At 42.4% G+C, this 15943-nt stretch overlaps 1 protein-coding gene across 1 annotated transcript in view; it reads right to left on the bottom strand.

The window, feature by feature from the left end:
• TRMT9B (tRNA methyltransferase 9B (putative)) overlaps positions 1–15943 on the bottom strand; it is a gene marked incomplete at its 3' end in the record, with an annotated part of 58020 nt that overhangs the window by 23527 nt on the left and 18550 nt on the right. The window contains exon 2 of the mRNA XM_080797609.1: positions 4672–4868. The remainder of the gene's footprint in view (positions 1–4671; positions 4869–15943) is intronic.

Genomic DNA, 15943 nt, shown 5'->3' with positions numbered 1-15943 from the left:
ACGGAATGGGAGAAGATATTTGCAAATGACAGTACAGACAAAAGGTTGATATCCAAAAAAAAAAAAAAAAAAAAAAGTTGATATCCAGGATCTATAAAGAACTCCTCAAACTCAACACACACAAAACAGATAATCATATCAAAAAATGGGCAGAATGGGAACCTGGGTGGCTCAGTGGGTTAAAGCCTCTGCTTTCGGCTCAGGTCATGATCCCAGGGTCCTGGGATCGAGTCCCGCATCGGGCTCTCTGCTCAACAGGGAGCCTGCTTCCTCCTCTCTCTCTGCCTGCCTCTCTGCCTACTTGTGATCTCTGTCTGTCAAATAAATAAATAAAATCTTTAAAAAAAAAATGGGCAGAAGATTGAACAGACACTTCTCCAATGAAGACATACAAATGGCTAACAGACACATGAAAAAATGTTCATCATCACTAGCCATCAGGGAGATTCAAATCAAAACCACATTGAGATACCACCTCTTTTTCTTTTTCTTTAAGATTCTATTTATTTATTTGAGAGGGAGAGAGAGAGCAGGGGGAGGGACAGAGGGAGAGGGACAAGCAGACTATATGCTGAGCGTGGAGCTTGATGCAGGGCTCGATCCCATGACCCTGCGATCATGACCTGATCTGAAATCAAGAGTCAGATGCTTAATTGACTGATCCACCCAGATACCCCTGTAGTTTTTCTTTTTAAGGGAGAAAAATGGAATGATAAGGAAGGGGAAAGGCACTAGGGGAATAGAAAAGAAAGAGAAAAAAAATGGACAACAAATATATTTTGAATGATTATCATGTGCTTCCTATATGTTAATGCAAAAGAAGCAAGACATGGGAAGTGGGAGAAGTAGATAAAGATCTAAGAGTTCCAACTTTATAGGGATAAAAATAAAGAAGAGATAAAATACATAGTTGTATGTTTTTATTAATTTATATCTATTCCAATTAGGGCTCAGAACTACATATTTAGATTCTAATATTCACTGTTTGTAGAATGCATTGCCATTAATCAATCATTAACAGAAATCAGATTTGACAACTTATAACTGAAATTTGCTTGAAGCTTTGTATTAAAAAATTAAAATTCAAAATAACACCAAAGAAGCTTACAAATTCTTGGTCCAGAAGTCTAGAATTGTAGTATGCTGGAGTTTAATATATTCATTTCCAGTGTAAATGGAAATTGTTAAAAAGGCAACTGTCTATGAGCCCTGCTTGCATGTAGAGTAACACATCCCCAAATGAATGCATGAGAAATTGGGATCGTCACCTTAGAACTCAACTTAATTGCACTTGTAAGAAGTATCTATTCAAAGACTGACCCAAACTGGGCAAGCCACTGTGTTTCTGAAAGCCCTTTGGGGGCATCGGGATGGTGCTGTCGGTTAAATGTCCCGAGTCTTGGTTTTGGCTCAGGCTGTGATCTCAGGGTTGGGATCGCAGGGTTGTGAGATCGAGCCTCACATCGGGCCCTACGCTAAGTGCAGAGTCTGTTCGAGATTCTCTCTCTGCCCCTCCTGCTTGTGTGTTCTCTTCCTCTCTCTCAAACTTAAAAGTTCTATCACAGCTAAGGCACAGAAATCAAATCACTTCAGGTCACGCGATGGGTTTGAAGGTCTGACTGCTATGAAAGGACGGGAAGGAGAGAGGGAAGGAGAAAGGACATTAATATGTGGAACCCAAAACATGAAGGCATGAAGTTACTGTGAAGGATAATTTCTGGTCAATGTCTGTTTGTTTCTTTGTTTGTAAACAGTAAGACTTTAGTTTGAAAGAGCGGAGGTAGTTGTGAAAAAATTATTCTGGGAATCTGAGAGTTTGTGAAATAGCTGATCTCTCCCCAAGCCTGAGGCCACACACTTATGACCATTATTTGCATTCCCAGACATTTTAGAAATTAAATTTTACTTATTTATTTATTTGAGCGAGAACATGTACTCGTGGAGGAACAGAGGGAGGAGAGGGAAAGGCAGAACCCCAAGCAGACTCCCCACTCAGCATGGAGCCCCACACAGGGCTTGATTCCAGGTCCCTGATATCATGACCTGAGCTGAAATCATGAGTCAAATGCTTAACTGACTGAGCCACCCAGGCGCCTCAGAGCTTAAATACTTTTTAGAAATTTCTGCTTATCCTCTCTTCCTTTGAGGAACTGCCCATCTCAGACTCCAATGATGCCGGGGCTGCTGGTCACACAGGCAAAGGGGTGGACATATAATTCAATCTAGGACAGTCATTCTCTCTCCCCTGGGAAACTGGTAAGGGGTAGTTGGAACCCAGTCCTTAATGGCACAACCCAAAGATGCTCAGGTTTCTTCCAATTGTTGCCTTTCCTGGGGTTTGGTTTGTAGCTCTTTCTTCTTTCAGCTCCTTAGTACATTGCCAACAAATCCCTCCTCCTTGCCTGAGGAGGAGTTTGTTTTGATATTTGCTGCCAACAGACTTTATCACAGACTTGGATGGGTCTTTGCAACCACGGCATCCACCTCAGGGGGTGTCACAGTGGATGAATTGTGTTGTGGCCACCAGAGTTCCCGATAGGACTTGCCACAAATAGACAAAAAGACCCTTGCTAGAGCTGGGCGACACTAGAACATGCTGGGATGGCAGCGTCTTCTGGGAACCAGCGCTAGCCTAGAGGTCAGAGTTGTGATACTACCACTGCCATCTTTGTTGTCTCTCCACCTTTCTTTTTGCACTGCCACAACGTAGGATCTGAGCTGTTGTTACAGCTTTCCACTCATTCTGCACCGCCCCCCTTGCCTTCCTCCCACTCCCCACATCTTATATATCCTTCAGGCTGGGAGTTTGCACCATCCTTCCTCCGTTAATCATCGCTTGCTGGAGACCCTGGACGTCCCTGTGGTGAAAGGGGACAGCAGGGACTACACAGTATGCGTGTTACTCCTGGCTTGATGGTGCAGTTTGTCATTTTCCCTCCATGAGCTCAAGAAAAGCAATCTAGAGTCTCTCTTTTATGCCAATCCTGGATAATTTTCCAGATAACGGATAAAAGCCATTTATTTAATAGTGTTGAAAGCCTCTCAGGGGTCTCTATTCTCTGTGGGAAGAAGCTTGTACTCCCCGGTCTGGCATTCAAAGCCTTCCACAACCTGGTCCCAGTCTGTCTTCCCAGTTTTCTATGTTAGAGCCACCAAGTCTCAAGCTTTCAGCTTCCACCTAAAGACCCCTGCTCACCCTTCTCTCAGTGGGCGTCCCACAGCTCCTCATTCAGGTCTTTGCCAAAGCCAACAGACTGTCCTTTGTCATCTGAAATGCTCTATCACCTTCCCCTTCCAAAGTCTTACCTGGCCTTTGAAGTCTAGCAGGCTTTTTCCTCCTCCATGAAGACTTCACGGAGAGCCATAGATATAAACCAGCCTTCCCACTCCTCCTGTGTTCCATATTTATTATCTATATCACTCTTCTCACTCTTTGGACATTTCTCCTGATCCCATCTTGAATTCTCAACTTTGTATATGTGCCTAATGAGATTAGAAGCTCCTGGAGGGCAGGAATGGGACTAGGACCTCTCTTTGTCTTTGGATCATGCAGAACACAGAGCAGTCACTCAACATCTACCTGCAGAACCAACACATGCATGAGCCTGTTGCTTAGTTCCTTCTGCAAGACAATGGTACTTTAATCCAGACAAACTGGCCCTCAAGTACCGTGTCAGAAATCATAAATGCCCTGCTGGGACCAACAGGAAACAGGGCAAGGACTGAGCTTTTCCCCAGTTGTGTTTTCTATTTCATGATTTCCTACCCCGGCAGAGGCTGTTTTACACATGTACCCCAGGCAGGCAGAAGTCACATTTTTGTAACTAAAAGCAAATGTAAGCATATAGCTTGTTCTCCCATTATAAATGCCACAGAAGACGCAATATTAAAAAAGCAAACATAAACTCTAAATTGTAAAGATCTACTCTAATTGCAATTCTTTTTTTTTTTTTCCCCTAATTAGTTTGCCAAACTGAGCTACATCACCTTGTTTTTCTGCTTAATACCCTAGGAGATTCTGATTTCCCCTTTTTTAAAAAAATATTTTATTTATTTATTTGACAGAGAGAGGGAGAGAGAGAGAGAGAGATCACAAGTAGGCAGAGAGGCCAGGCAGAGAGAGAGGGGGAAGCAGGCTCTCTGCTGAGCAGAGACCCCAATGTGGGGCTCGATCTCAGGAACCTGAGACTATGACCAGAGCCGAAGGCAGAGGCTTAACCCTCTGAGCCACCCAGGCGCCCCTCCAATTGCAATTCTAACATAACAATACAAGTTGGTCAGGACAGTTCAAAGACTTAACTACAAGATACAAAGTTTTTTGGGTTTTTTACCTTTTAATCCATGATCCTTCAAACTTAACATCTACATATTACTTTCAAGTACAGAAAATACTGCAAACTTTTATAGGATAACAGCTATCACTTAGCAATGCTCTTTACTAGAAAAGCATTTCGCATCTAAAAAATACTACATGCTTTCTTGTAATTTGACCTCACCCTATGTAACTATTTTTAAATTCTTTTTACCACCTCATACAAAGATAAACTCCAACTTACTTTATATCACATTATCGTAAGTTTAAAATTATTGAGATAGGGGCTAATGAGGTTTGCCCAGTGCCCCAGTGCCCTCCTGTTATTTGAATTGCAGTAAGAGCTAAAAGCTACTAACCTGAGTCATCTTGTGATTACAGGAAAATTACTTCTTGCCTTTGTGAAGCATGGCAGTTTCTACCCTCAGAGAGTGACAGTTTTTGCCCATGACTTTGTCAGTGTGGAATGTAAATGAAAAATAGTCGAGTGAAATCCAACAGCGAGGTCCTTCACACGATGACGCACTTGCATGAGTCTCCGAAGGGAACACAGGCCCTATTCGGGAAAACACAAATGCTCAATGTCATTTTACATAAGACAAATATTGAACCAGCCACAGCTCAGGCTGACCTCTTGACCCATGTATAAATTACCCAGAGAAGAAGGGATTAGAAAGAACTAGGAATAATGTGGAGAATGCCAGTTGTGGTAAGAGCCGTTTCTGAATTAATTCCTAAGCTTTCTATAAAATGTACCGTACTTTCTCCCAAAATTACATTGAATGATCTCATCTTGTTCCTAGAAAAATTACAAGCATTGAGGGTCAACTCTGAATCCCATGGCTTAAGGAAATGTATGCTATTTAAGACAATATTACCAAACTGCATTAAATCATTCCAGTACAATTTAACTGCCCAATTTATTTGTTCATAATATCAGCATCACTTTGAGAATTACTGCTACTTATTCTTCGTTGTTCACATTTCTTTTCTTTTCTCATCACACAGTGGGTCTGTCATGAAACTTATCTGAAACCTCTTACTTACTTTTGAAAATAAAAATGGGCCTTGTATACCAAAGAGCACTTTGTAATGTAGAAGTCTTAGTATATAAAATGAGATCTGGAGGAATGCCTAGTGTGATAGGAAAAGCCAATTCTGTAATACTCAGGGACCTGATGATTCCTTCTCTGTAAATGAAGCAAATGGACCTTAATCTAGATCACAGTTCTCAACCATGTCCCCTAGTCTTCATTTTCATTGTATATACATCTCACTGGCACAGACTGCACCTCCTACTGTAGACAGTGATCTCAGGATGATGGGGTGACGTGCACGTGGCTTCTCCCTGCTCTTCGCCCACCCCAGTCTTGGTCCCTTTCTAAGAATCACTGATCTGGGGGTGCTTTGGAAAGCTTTATTTTGGGTCTTCAGAATATGTCTATACATTTAAAACGCAGTCATCTCTCAATCGTATCAGATATATGATCTGTACCACTGAGAGCCCCAAGGGTTGACTTTTTAGGAAGAACATTTAAGAAGGGTCTTGAGAGAGCTATTTGTCATAGGATCTCATCTTTCCTCTTGCAGTTTTAGAGGCTGCCTTTATCATAAAGGAGATGATGTTTGTTTAGTGAGCCCTCATGCTAGTCCCGAAAAGAAATGCTCTCTACGTAGATCCACGCTTGCATGCCCTAACCTAGGCCCTCCGTGGAGTGCCAATTTGGCTTATGCGCCTTTCCTTCAGGCATTAGTGCCTAAATCTATTAACCTTCTCCAATATGCCCCCGAAGATGAGTCTGTAACACTAGCCAATGAAAGGAATTATAGACAGCGCAGAAGGCATCTGTGAGCTACTTGGATGGGAGCAGGATGGGGAAGATTTTCTGTACGCCAAAATCATGCCTTCAATACCTACATGTGTTACTGACATTCCTTATGCTTACTAAATTATGACCCAAATATCCCCCTGCTGAAAATGTGAATTTTGTCTTCTCCCAGAAGTTGCTGGGCAAAGACAAAATAGGATAGTGTCCGTCTTTTAAAAATGTTGAATTCAACCCTTTTATCATATTAGGCATATATCTCTGGAATAGTTAGTAGTAAAAAACTTATTTTCTGCACAGCAAAGGAAACAATCAACAGAACTAAAAGGCAACCTATGGAATGGGAGAAGATATTTGCAAATGACATATCCGATAAAGAGTTAGTATCCAAAATATATAAAAAGCTTACATAATTTAACATCAAAACCCCAAATAATCCAATTAAAAATGGGCTGAAGACATGAACAAATGCTTCTCCAAAGAAGACATACAGATGGCCAAGAGACACATGAAAAAATGTTCAACATCACTCATCAGCAGGGAAATACAAGTCAAAACTACAGTGAGCTATCACCTCACACCTGTCAGAGTGACTAAAAGAAAAAGCACAGGAAACAACGGGTGTTGAGGATGATGTAGAAAGAAAGGAACCTTCTTACACTGTTGGTGGGAATCCAAACTGGTGCAGCCACTGTGGAAAACAGTAGAGAGGTTCCTCAAAAAGTGAAAAATAGAACTGCCCTATAATCCAGTAATCTCATTACTGGCTATTTACCCCAAAACACCAAAACACTAATTCAAAGGGATATATACATCCCAATGTTTACAGCAGCATCACTTACAATAACCAAGATACTGAAGCCACCCAAGTATCCACTGATTTATGAATGGATAAAGAAGAGGACACACACACACACACACACACACACACACACACACACTCAGGAATATTATTCAGCCATAAAAAATGATGAAATATTACCATTTGCAATGACATGGATGGAGCTAGAGAGTATAATGCCAAGTGCAACAAATCAGTCAGGGAAGGTACCATATGATTTCACTTGTATGTGGAATTTAAGAAACAAACAAATGAGCAAAGGGGGGGGGGAAGAGAGACACTCCAAGAAACAGACTCTTAACTATAGAGAATAAACTGATGGTTACCAGAGGGGAGGTGGGTGGGGGGATGAGTTAAATAGGTGACAGGGATAAAGGAGGACACTTGTCATGATGACAACCGGGTGATTTATGGAATTCTTGAATCACTGTATTGTATACCTGAAATTAACATAACACTGTATGATAACAATACTGGGATTAAATTTTTAGAAAATCTCCTTTGGCAATACTGTAGGCTCATATTGCCTGGCTAGGTTCACAATGAAGACAGAGAAGGAACCCAGTTAAATATTTTAGGTATGATATTAAACATGTAAGGCCAAATATAAGAGATACTAAGTAAGGAGAAAGGATCAGATTAGCAGGACTGGGGGACCGAGAACGAGCATGCTGAAGAAGCAGCAGTAGTAATAATGCTGCTGACATTGTAAGAGGGACCCCACCATTCTAAAACAAAGTGGGAGAGACAACGAAAGGCAAACAAAGTGAAACTTTGGTAATGACCAGATATATTTTTGGAACACACGTGAATATATCAAAGAAGGTTACTTAAGATTTATGCATCTGTAGGAAATAGGATAGAAGAGGGACTGGATGTTTGTAACTGACTTTGAACTACCATGATCAGTAACAGGTTATATTCCATGTACTGGCACAGGCTGTTTGTCCATATTCCTTATGTTCTCTGATTGCAGCATTTTCCAGCTAGGGACAATAGAGCTTAGGATTATAATGGCTGATGTCTTTGGTGGGGATTGGAATTTACACAGTACTCAATAAATGTCTATCCTATACATGTGTGTAGAAAGGAAGAGAAGAATAAAAAAGATGGTCCTTTCGATGGTGCTAAGGTTCACCATCAGAGGAAATGATCAGAGGGAAGGTTTAGGGCTGGATATATTGTTTCCATCGTGTTTGGAAGACAACAAAGTAAGATGGATATGGAGTTCTGGAGCACAGGCTGGACTAAAGATCATTTAAAAATCATTATCCTACATCTTGGCAGTTAGGACCATGGGAATGGATTAAATCAAAAGAAATTATGCAGAGTTAAGAATAGGAATGATGTTAGAACACCATGGATCCCAAATATTTAACCTCATACATCCCCTACTAGGCAACAGGTGCTTTGGTAGCTACCAGAGGAGCAGAAAATGGGTGGGTCCCTCCTCTTAAGAAGCTCCAGGCGGATAAAAGGCACAGAACAATCACTGAATGAGAGCAGTAGGAAGCAAGCCCATGATTTATTGATAAAAAGTATAGATAGCGAGCAATATTAGCTTTTATAATTTGGAGTGACACTTTGAGTATTATTCCCTCGACGTAATGAGGCAAGTGAAACAGGATGTTCTTCTAATTAATATTCCTTATCTACACAGAAGCCCTTAATGACACACCAGAGAGATTATAGAAGAAATGGTAAGAAAAGGAACAACTAGCTTTGCTAATTCAAATCTCATGAGCAGAACAAACTCAGGGCCTCCAAACTACATCATATGTAGCCCTGGGAGAGTATGACGCTCTCTGGAATCCCAACAGGGTCCAAAGGTCACCCCAGAGTCAGTGTAGGTTGAAAGAAAGCGGATAATGTGAGGGAAATCTATCTCGGGACAAAGACCAAATATTCCCAAGAATACTTTGTTTTCCTTGAAAATTTTCAAAGCTTACATGTCTAAATTGACTCCATTTAGGGACAGGATACCATCTCCACAGTCTCAGTGACGGAAATGAAGGTCCTCAAAGCCGGGGGAAGAGGGTCGGTGTGTTGGTGGGGGGGGGGGGTGGTTACAGGAGGAGGATACAAAGTGGGAACAAAGAGCTCCCAGCACAGTACTGATGATGAGATCTGTTCCCGAAGGCTGCTCCCCCACAGGCGATGAATGACTAGACCTGCTTCACTGAGCTCTATTATGGTTCATTTTGATTTTGTAGATTAGAGACGGCCAGGAAGTCAAATATGAGATTCAAGAAAAAAATGAAACTATAGCACCCGGCTTCCTCCAGGCCTTTGCTGCTGGTGTCAATTTGACAAAACCAGCTCTGGTCTGCGTTAAGATAAACGTAATAGAATCTCCAGAATGGCAGCTTGGAAGAAGATTGTTTTGATGCTGCAGGAGGGCAACACCAGAGGAGAAGCAGAACGTGACCTGTCTTCTTTCCTCTTAGGAAGGAAGGTTTCGGCAGGTCAGGTGATGAGGAATCCCACACTCGTCTTACTGTCAAATGATGGTTCAAGAAGGAGTTTGACATGAAGGCTACGGTGTCAATATAAAACGCGATATCATCTGACAATTCTCTAAGAATAGGATAAGGGGATAAACGTGAAAATGTATTCTGCATTCATAAAAAGGTGTTTATAATACCATTGATCCAAAAGTGGTATTTATAGGGTTGTCACGAAAAAAATTGGATTATCTGAGATTCAGGAAGAGGGTCACATGCACACAAAGTACAGTAAGATCTGGACGGTCAAGCATCTTTTCCTACAGATTCGACCTGCATCTCACCTCTTATGTGCCTCTCACTCCTTCCTTACAGCCTCAGCTTGGAGTTCCTACTCTTATGGATTTCACAGACCTCCCCCAAAAATCTCAGACGGACATCTGGAGAACCAGAGGAGCCAGCTGGTTCTTTACTTGAAGCTAGGACGGACGGACACACACACACACACACACACACACACGTACATTTTTAAAGCCAATTTTATACTGTCACCATAATTGCATAGATGAATGGATAATTTACCCCACAAAAGTTGAGAGACCCACAATTTCGAACTGAAGAAGCTCTTTAATATTGAATAACATTTAGCTTTGTGAAAAACTGACTAAACCTCCTTTAATTTTCTCATTCCATTAGCTTGATCACAAACCAACACTGAAATAGAGGGCTGAGTTTTGGGGACCAGGTTGATACGATGGTTTCTAGACCCACCAGTCCCCCAGGCTTCACAGCTCTGTGCCCTAAAATTTGTCCTTAACAGCAAGGTCAAGGTCGCATCTCACTCCTCTTCGGACTTAAAGAGCAAGTCTGAATACCTCAGCATGTCACATAAAGCCCTCCAAGATGTGACCCCGGCCTATCCTCCAGCATTTCCCACTATGATATTCCACTGAAAGTAGCCAGTCAGCAAACTGCCTGTTGCCATAAGGACTTAGCACCAAAACTTAAACCAATGATGGCTTCTTTCATTGAGAAACTCTTGCTGTGATGAAGGATAAAGGAATCGGTGTAGATACTTAACTGATTTATGGTCCAGGACCAGCTCCTTAGCTCGTGTCATGCTGTACCTTTACGACTTGAGTTTCTCTGAATGCTTTAGACATTTGATGTCTTCATGGTTTTTGCTCATCTGTTCCCTCTGCCTGGAACTACCTTGCTTCCCTGGGATACCTGGGAGACACAATTATCTTCGAAGGGTCCATTTGTGCCATATTCTCTATGAAGGCTCTCTTGTCCCCCAGCTAGATTTACCACCTTGTGTCCCCTTCTTCCTCCCCCTGTATGACATGGATACACATCAACACCAGCACCATGGGGGCCACTATTTGGTCTGTCCTGGCTGCCTCACGTGGTGTTAATGAAACAAGTACATGGTATCTCACACAACATTGCTTTGGACCAAGAAACGTACCTTACAGTGAAAGAAGTAATAAATGATGTCCTATCACTGATCTTACCATCGGCCTTTTTTAACAGTAGAATGGCCTAACAAAGACTTAGTTAAGGTCCACATGGAAACAATATCTTGTGACCCTGAGATGGGGCTTGTATATATGTTTCTGATCTATATGATATGTGACACTCTCTTTTTCTTATAGGTCCATTTTGGGAAAATGAGGTAGAAGGGAAGGGAGAATTTAGAGTGATGCAGCTAATAATTATATCTAATTATTAGATATAATTATGTCTAATTATTTTTAAAATGTGTTCTCTCTGTTGTTATGGCTCTGGGTTTGCGGGCTTAGAGGTCCTCATGCTCCAGCGATGACTATGGCCACGGAGCCTTGTGTGGCAGGAGGTCTCTGCATTGGTGGTAATGGGTCCTGGTCAGACTGATGACTGGACCTCAGGGTCGTGAGTTCTGGAGCTGCCCTAGGGTGCATTTACTTTCCAAGTCTGGTTCTCTGACTTTCTATGACCTCCATATCCTTCCAATAAATTCCTAATCAGCCAATAGATCACCAATGTCAGTTTCTGTCACTTGTCAGGAAGCATGGATCACACGGAACTGAAAAGACATTACTGTGCTCATTTGTTTATGTTTATTTCCTCCAACTTAACTTTCAGCTCTGTATGGACAAGAACTATCCCTGCCTCATCTCTGTACCCATAATATCTCTTACTGTATCTGGCAGATTTGGTGGTGGTGGACAATTGCCAAGGGAAGGAATGAGTGCTTCCAAATAGCTAGAAGCATCAGTTAAAATCTCTTGTTAGATTCACAACTTTTAAAAGGAAAGAGGCAGATAATAAGTCATAAATTAAAATTTTTTATTTTTAGTTGTGATAAAAACATGTGAAATAAAATTTATCATCTCAACCATTTGTAAATGTACAACTCAGTAGCGTTATGTACATTTACGTTGTTCTTCAACAGATCTCCAGAACGTTCTCATCCTCCAACACTGAAACTCCATGCCCATTAAATAATAATAATTCCCCTTTTCCCCTTCCCCAATCACCCAACCCTCTTTCCCAACCACCCATCATTCTAAGGGTTTAACTACTTTAGATACCTCATATAAGTGGGCTCATACAGTATTTGTCTTGTGACTGGCTTATTTCACTTAGCATAATGACCTTAAGTTTCACCTCTGGATTTCCTTCCTTTTTTCAGGTTGAACAATATTTCATTGTATGTACACACAACGATGTTTATTCTTTCATCTGTCAATAGCCATTTGGGTAACTTCCATTTTTTGGGTATTGTGAACAATGCCACTAGAACATAGGTGTGCAAAAAGCTCTTCAAGACTCTGCTTTCTGTTCTTTGGGTAAATACCCAGAAATGGGGTTGCTGGATCATATGATAGTTCTATTTTTAATTTTTTGAGGATCCTCCATACTGTTATCTAGAGTGGCTCAATCATTTTACACTCCTGCTGATGGTGTGCAAGGGTGCCACCTCCTCTCAATGTGCTATTTTCTGTTCTTTTTTTTTTTTTAATTTTATCTATCCTATTGGGTGTGAGGTGATATTTCGTTGTTTTTATTTATGTTTCTCTAGTCATTAGTGATACTGAGCATCTTTCGTATGCATGTTTCCCATTTTTATGTCATCTCTGGATAAATACCCATTCAAGGGGTGCCTGGGTGGCTCAGTGGATTAAAGCCTCTGCCTTTGGCTCAGGTCATGGTCCCAGTGTCCTGGGATCAAGCCCTGCATCAGGCTGTCTCCTCGGCAGGGAGCCTGCTTCCTCCTCTCTCTGCCTGCCTCTCTGCCTACTTGTAATCTCTGTCTGTGAAATAAATAAATAAAATCTTAAAAAAAAAAAAACAAAACCATTCAAGTCCCTTACCCATTTTTATTTATTTTTTTAAAAAGGATTTTATTTATTTATTTGACAGACAGAGATCACAAGTAGGCAGAGAGGCAGGCAGAGAGGGAGGGAGGAAGCAGGCTCCCGCCGAGCAGAGAGCCTGACTCGGGGCTCAATCCCAGGACCTGGGATCATGAGCTGAAGGCAGAGGCTTCAACCCACTGAGCCACTAAGGCGCCCTCCCCCGCTTGCCCATTTTTAAAGTCAGGTGATCTAGCTTGTTCTTTTTTCTTCTTCTTCTTCTTTCTTTCCTTGTTGTTATTCATCTGTAGAAGCTCTTTATATATTTTGGATATAAACCTCCTATCCGATGTATGATTTTAAATACTGTCTCCCATTCTGCAGGTTGCTTTTTCACTCTGTTGATTGTGTCTTTTGATGCAGAAAAGATTGCATCTTTTATTTTGATGTAGTTCCGGATAAGTTCTAAATTTTATCCCGGGGTCTACATATATTCAACAGTTATATGTTCAACAAAATGCTTGATATCCATATGATGTAAATTGTTTGGGGGTGTGTGGAACATTCTGATTTCCATGGGCTCACGCTAACCTATTTGCATTTATTATACACTCCTTCCTCCTGGAAGAAAGACAAGGGATGAACTGTTCATACTAACCTAGAAAGCAAACCTACCAGCTATATGCTGACACTCAACAGCTTCCATCCTACAACTCTCTCCCCTCTCTTGCCAACCATCAATTTTCCCTTTGCTATTAAATCTTTGCCATTAATATAAAAATATGGTTCAATATCTTTTAATGTCTCTTAAAAAAATAAAACCTTCCCAGGCATGACCACAGATCACTGTCCAGTTTAAGCCTTAACTTCCTTGCTTCCTTTTATGGCAAAATTCTTCAAAAACGCTGTGTCTACTCATGGGCTTCCCTCTTATTGCCCAATTTTCCGCCATCACACCGATCATAAAACACCTCTTAACCCTAGACCACAGTGCTGGACCCAGCAAATGGAGTAGTCAGGGGAGCTACTTTCAGGGGGAAAAAAAGGCTTTGCTGCTATTGTCCCCCATTTTTTTTTCTTTAAATTCAATTAGCCAACCTACAGTACACCATTAGTTTCAGATGTGGCGTTCAGTAATTCATCTGTTGCGCATAACCCGTAGTGCTCATCACGTCACGTGCCCGTCACCCAGTTACCCCATCCCCCCATCCCCTTCAGCAACCCTGTTTATTCCCTAGCGTTAAGAGTTCCTCATGGTTTTTCTCCCCCTTTTGTGCAAGAAAGAGGTAAAATGCTTTCTGTTTTCCCAATAACACGTCGGAGGGCCAGTCCCTTTCCACCAACCCCAAGTCATGGCTTTGAGCACAGACTGCAACACTCTGCTTTGTGTCGTCCCCAGCCTTAGCAGAACTGTCACGTGGAACAAGAGGGATATGCAGGTGACGTGATGTCCCCGGAGACCTACTCAGTGGCACTCATACTTCCATTGCTCTTGTTCTCCAGCTCGCTTTGCTCACGAACAGGCTGATTTTTGAAGCGAAGGTTCCCTGCCCAGTGTAAGAGCAAGCTCCATATTGCACTGCAGTCTGGAACTTTCCCAGCTTGGGCCCGCTGTCATAGTGAAGCCGGTGGCAGGAAAGGTGGAGAGCGATGATACTTCTTTTGGACCTCCTCCCTGGTCCAAACCTTCCAGTGCTAGAGTGCTCGGAGGGGTGGCTGGCAAGGTGACGTGAGGGAGCCAGGAAAGTCCCTTTTTGACAGAAACTGGCAGGAGCTGATAGTCCATGATCTCCGGGCATGCTGGGAACCAAAGGCTGCTTCTCTGTTTCATGCGGCATTTGGTGGCCTGCACAGACCACTTGCATGGGTTCTTGTAGACCCTCATCACTGCAGACCTCTGACCTGTCGTTTCCTGACAGGAGCCCACTCTTTCCCTGGCAGCTTATGATGGTTCTCAGCAGCTGGTCTCCTGCTCTAGGCCTCCCGCATTTTCAGCCGCCATCTTGTCAGCCGCCTGCGCGAGACTGTGTGCAGCAGCTAAGGCCAATGCCATCCATCTTGTGTGGCCCACCTCTGGCCCCAGGAAAATACCCTTGATCCCTCCTCAGTGAGAGGGTGGGACTTCCCAAACAATACCTCCTGCTCTGCTGCTTTGACCAACCTTTCCATTTCTCGGGCGTGTGCTTGACCCCAGACTCCTGCGCCCTCTAAACTGCAGGGGCCGCAGACCAAGCTTTCTGTGTGGTCCCCCTGAAGTCCTGCCACTTGCCTCGAGGATGGGAGAAACATCTCCATCTGTTCTCCCAAGATGCCATGTGTGTGAGTATGTCTGTGTGTGTGAGAGAGGGAGAAGGAGAGAGAGGAGGAGGGAGAACACGGGAAGGGGCACCCACAGTAGCCGAAAAATTCTCTCTAAATATATCCTCAACCGTGTCCCAGTTCTTCAACATGGGTTGGCCTGAGGATCACAAAACCAGATTTCATAGTATTCGGCCTTAAAAAGGAAGGAAATTTGGACACATGCTATAACACAGATGAACCTTGAAGACAGGCTATGTGATACAGCCAGACAGAAAAGGACAAATCTATGACCCACTTATCTGAGGTCCCCAGAGTAGTCGAGTCCATAGAGACAGAGGGCAGAATGGTGGCTACCAGGGGCTGGGGGAGGGGGCGGAAGATGACAGGGCTGTCTTTCTGCACTCGTATGCAAAAGGGGAAGGCAAGAAAATTCCATTTCCGCGTCCTGCTAGAGTTGTTTATTGCCGGTGTCCCCCAACTAGTGTGTAAACACCATGGAATCAGGTGTCTGGGGTTCTTGATGTATACACAGCACTTTGAACACCACCGGGCATACCACAGGTGCTCAATCATCTTCACTGGATAAATGAATAGGAAATATTTCATGCAAACATAAAACACAAAATAATTTTGGTCATGAAAATAGGCTTCTAATATGCAAACATTATAACCACATGCCAATATTTGGAGGAAAATAAGTAGTTGATCTCTACAAAACTCTCTGAAAGTCTTAACAATATCCTTTTCCTGCCCTTTTTCCTCCCCATTGTCTTTGTTTAGTAATTTTGTAAGGGGGGGGGTCTCTCCCAGTTTTTTTCTTGTATGGTTGGGCATGTTATCCATGAGACAGTCATTCAGTATGATATGTGATTTAGAAT

This window comes from Martes martes, assembly GCF_963455335.1.
Source record: "Martes martes genome assembly, chromosome: 2".
NCBI lineage: Eukaryota > Metazoa > Chordata > Mammalia > Carnivora > Mustelidae > Martes > Martes martes.
This window is presented reverse-complemented; position numbering and strand designations above follow the sequence as displayed.